The sequence below is a fragment of the Cynara cardunculus genome (genome assembly GCF_001531365.2).
Source record: "Cynara cardunculus var. scolymus isolate 2C chromosome LG 13, CcrdV1, whole genome shotgun sequence".
Taxonomy (NCBI): Eukaryota; Viridiplantae; Streptophyta; class Magnoliopsida; order Asterales; family Asteraceae; genus Cynara; species Cynara cardunculus.
The window spans coordinates 21,029,175-21,034,577 of NC_037540.1; the positions used below are offsets into that span (position 1 = coordinate 21,029,175).

The 5,403-nt window shown below is 30.2% G+C and overlaps 1 non-coding gene across 1 annotated transcript; it reads left to right on the forward strand.

Moving 5' to 3' along the window:
• Positions 1-1,559: 1,559 nt before the first annotated feature.
• TRNAK-UUU lies at positions 1,560-1,632 on the forward strand. The gene has a single exon. It is a non-coding gene; the product is annotated as a tRNA-Lys (tRNA).
• Positions 1,633-5,403: the final 3,771 nt, after the last annotated feature.

A 5,403-nucleotide genomic window follows, 5' to 3' on the forward strand; every position in this document is an offset into this window, starting at 1 on the left:
ATATATATATATATATATATAATAAAATACGACAAGTTCCGAAGTGAAGCTTTGTTCTACTTTCAACTTCATGTTATACTTTACAAATATGATATACTCGAGATACATTGAACGAAATAGCAAGATAGTATCAAGAAATAATCTTCACTGTAAACAATGGTTCTAGATAAACCACAAGGGTTTTGTGTATTGATTTGATATTTAACCTAATTACAATCAATCCCTATATATAGAGATACTAATTACATAGGAGTGCCCTCTACATTATACTTATTGCACTTAAGTACATTCAGTCTAATACGCCCCCACAAGTTAAGGATCGGTAACAATCTGTAGCTTGGATTGTAAGAATAGAAATCTAGGAGTCGACAACGGCTTCATGAAAATATGAATAATCTGCTCTTTTGTGGAAATGAATTGTACACGAAGGTCTCCTTGAGCAACCCTTTCTTTGACAAAATGAAAATCAACTTGCACATGCTTTGTTTGTGCATGAAAGACCGGGTTTAATAAATTTAGTCTCAGAGACGAAAACAACAATAAATTACAAAACATATAAATAAAAAACGAAGTTTCAAAACAACAGGGACAAAAATCGTTACTCAAATATAAGACAAATCAATTCGTATGTGTTTATGATATTGAATAGTATGATTAAATACACAAATATTCAATATTATGCTCATTTCGAAGGTATTGATAAGACGATTGTAATGATATAATTTGTAAAAAAGAAAACATAAATTTTAAATGTATTTTAGCTCATATATGATTATTTATGATAATATGGTAAGGATGTAAAATAAAAAATAGAAAAATAAAGGATATAAAATATATTAAATAACAAATTATAAAGATATAAAGTGTAACTTACAATTTTAAAATGACTTGATTTTGAATATCATCTCATATGTGGGAGTGGTGGGTTAGATAAATGTGTAAAAGTAAAAAGAAAAAAATAAGGGATATAAAATACATTAAATAAATAACTATAAGGTATAAAATATAAGTTTAAAAACAATTCATAATGTATTTATGATATTTAATCATACGATTAAATTAAAAAAATATTCGGTTTCATTTTAACGGTATTGACGAGACGACTATAATGATATAATTTGTAAAATAAATAAACATATTTCTAATGCATTTTAGTTTATATAGGATTACTTATGTTAATATGATAAAGATGTAAAATGAAAAAATAAAAAAATAAGGGATATAAAGTAAATTACATAAATAACTATAAACGCATAAAATATAATTTGAAAATTAAAATTATTTGATTTTCAACATTACTCAACAAGTTTTAACCATTATACATTTGGCATAATAAATTATACCTCTTAAAAATTTCAACATAACCATAACTCATGCTTTTTAATATAGAATAGATAAAGCTATTATATTTTATACAAATAACAGTTTATGAATTTAATTAAAAATAGGTTTAACGTTATTGGACTCGTTTTTAATACGATGATTGCAACGAAGCTATGAAATGTGTTTAGAGACTAAACTTTCGAATATATAGAATAAATAAGTTACAGTGGCATAAAGCCGTTCTAGCTCAGTTGGTAGAGCGCGTGGCTTTTAACCACGTGGTCGTGGGTTCGAGTCCCACGGATGGCGTTTTTCTTCATAATCCAATGATTTTTTATTTCTATTTTATGATTACTTTTATTTGTTATGTTTATTGTCCATTATCTTTATTTTGTTGTTTTTATATTCAAACATTTACAACAACAAAAATAAAAATGTAATTTATTTTGTGTTAATTTTAATTTTAGGTGATGCATTTCAAAATTTCTATTTTAATATATGAAATGTAACAAATCTACTAATTATATACGAAAGATTGATGTAAACAATTTTAGGCATTGTTTATTTTTTTTATAAAAAAAGTTTTTATTAGCCTCTTATGTCTGATTCATTAAGAGTTAAGGTCATTCATACTATTTGTTTTTTCAAAATTTTCAGAGAAACTTATTGTTTTATTGTCATCTTATCTGGTAAGAGGTAAATCAACCTCTTATTTGTCTCTTATTGTTTTTCAAACCCTCAACAACGACATTTCTCAATCGATTAACCTTAATCGACCATTTTTCTCAATCAATCCTTACCAAATCAATCCTCACGTCTTTCAATTGATGTATTTTAATATGATTTAAATGTATTAAATACGTTAATGATATGTTTTTGATTAAATGAATGCTAATTATATAATGTAGAAGTAAATTTCATAATGAATAAATATGTGAAATTGTATAAACTTTATTTATAAATTCAACAATATAATTTCTTAATGGGTAAAATAGACAATTTAAACAAATTTAGACGTTTATCAGTTTACAAAAAACGGTCTTATTGATTCAAATTTCAAACGTCAGCACCACCTCTTATAAATCAGAAGTGAAATAAGACTTCAAATTTCAACATATTAAAAAACAAGCGTCACCTTAACCTAAAATATCGAATGCGGATAACATATAAATGCAAAAACATTCTGAAACGTAACAATCTAATGATTAAACACGAAAGATTGATCTAAACAGTTTTAACCTAAAGTATCAAATGCGGATATCATATAAATGCAAAAACATACTACAAAAATATAAATTGGAACGTAAATATGTTTTATCTCTATAATTTGCCTACAAATAAAGCTACGAGAAACATATGGCTCTGAGAGTTACACCCCCACTTTACAGTATTATTACAAATTTATTTATAAACATAAATGCATGTTTTAAAACATAATTAATGTAACTTCATAGGAAAGTAGTTTGCATCATGAGTTATAATCATAAAATTTTGAAAATCTAAAGCTTGTTGGACCAAAACACAACTTGTCCATGTATATATATATATATATATATATGTATGTATATATATATATATATGTATGTATGCATGCATGCATGTATGTGTGTGTGTGTGTGTTTCTCACTACATGTCGGATTAAAATTAGCTAGAAACAAAATTTAAAAAATACGACAAGTTCTGAAGTGAAGCTTTGCTCTACTTTCAACTTCATGTTATACTTTAGAAATATGATATACACGGCATGCATTGAAATAAATGGCAAGATAGTATCAAGAAATGATCTTCACTGTAAACCATGGTTCTAAATAACATGCTATATAGGTAAGTACTTACTCTCATTTTCATAAACAAAGACTCGAACACGAATTGTTTGAAAACTAAAGAAATCAAGAGATTCAAGATATTAATCTCGATTTTGCACCCTTAATATATTTTCCCATAAGCTCTATATATTTAGTGTCGATGGTTTTTCTTCTTTTTTAGTTTTATTACTTTATATGAATTCAATTATTTCTATGATATTATTCAAAACACTAACACATACAAGTGTATGTATTTGCCTATATGTATGCCGCCTTAGGACACCCCTCGAAGAACGTCATAGTCTCGCCATAACTCCTAAAGCTTGACATTTGACCTTACCACCACGTCTCCCCTCAAGTGATTTAGAACTTTGTTGTAAACAAACTGATAGTAATATAGTATAGACATTCTTGGATTTTATGCTTTCATGTTTCCTTGGATGCTAAGCTATATATATTTCTATATGATCAAATACCAGTGAAAAGAATAAGACACAAGTGACAAAATGCATTTAATCACTTGGTATATGACGCACTTCCTCAATTTAAAATAAAATATCCTCTCATTGGTATATGAGGAATTCTTCCTGATTTCCTATTTGATTTTAAGGAGCTCCATTTTGAGTTTTGAATCCCCCTTTATACAATTATGATAATGGATCCTTGTAAACATGATATTTATTATAAATTGTAAAATAAAATTGTTTATAAATCTCTATTTTCTTCATTACTTCTTTAAAACAAATAATTGTAAGAGGGAAATATAATAAATCTGAATTTAAAATAAAAGATAATTGTAAGAAGATTAAAAATAAGCAAAAGATTTGTCTACAAAAATTTTGGGTTAGAAAGCACAAAATACAAAAATCTTAATTATTTAGAAACAACTACCATGAGAGGTTGTTGTATCTAAGAGAAAATTACAAGTCTGGAAACTGAAACTGAAAGCTTATTCACTAACTTATAGATTGTCAGTGAATGTAAAAAGTAACACTTGAACTCATAGACTTGTGTCTCTATTACTTTTTTCAGGGATCTTTTTCAGTGAAGTACATGAAATACTCATTTTATTATCATTGGTAATATTACAAGCAGTTCAGTACATGTCTAATGCTTACATACTAGAATATTAATCATTTAACGTAGACATAGTATAATAGATTTACAAGGAAAAGTGAACAATTATTACAAAAGAGAACCTATTCTAGAACACTCATATCTATGTAGCTAGGTACATCTTCACCAAGGTTTCTTCGATGTAGGCATTCCCTTCGTATCTTCAGGTCCACGACTTTTCCAGGCATGCTACCATCTATCCAGGGAAAGAGGTAAACCAAATGGCCCATTGGACATAGATGTAGCTCTGACATTCTCTGAAATCTGACTACACCTTCATAGTCAAGAAATATAACTCCTAACTCAGGTTTAAAATGCACAACATTGGGTGTATAGGGACTCTTATCTGGCAAGTCAAGATTCAGCATAGAAATGTCTATACTCTGATGACCCTTCAGGACTTCATCTAAGGAGAACCTTGTTTCATGKTCGTTCCTTAGGAATGGTCCATCATTAGGATCAGAGAGCTTGAGTTTCTTCTTCCCACCTTTCTTCAGAGAAGGCCTGTCAGGGACTGCGACATACCTACACATCCGTTTGATGAGATCGCTGATGGTGTCCTCGATAATCGCCTTATGTCTTGACTTAGATCGCTGAATGGCTTGCCTAATCTCCATCCATTCGCTGTATCCATATCGGCCAAGGTAGGAAGGGTACTCGGTGATAGCATCAAGATTGTCCTTGGTGATGAGCATTGAGACCAGTGTTCCACTATCTTTTGAACGTCCACTAATACTGATGCTGATAATTGAGCGGGGACTGACTATTTTCTTCAGCCTTGCTTCGCTCCATCGCTTGTCCTTTTCCACCAGCTTCAGGTTCTTCTCATGCTCAGCTTCTGCAATGGAAAGAAGTTTAGCCTGGGGTTGGACAACGTTCACCTTCTTGGACTTTCTCTTGGGGAGAATCTTCACAGCTAGTGACTTGGCCAGCTTTAAGCTGTCTTTAGTCTGCTTCTTCTGAAGCTCTAGCTCTTCTTCGGCCCTTAATTCCTCGAGTCTTTTAGCTTTAGAAAGAAGTCGAACTCACCACCACTAGAGGTACGAAGAGGGATTTTTACTCTACTCTGGTCGAGTGACTCCTTTAGCTGAGTCATCTGCTGGTCGGTGGGAGCAATGGAGATTGGGTTTTCAAGGACCCCCTCCAGTCGACTGTAGGT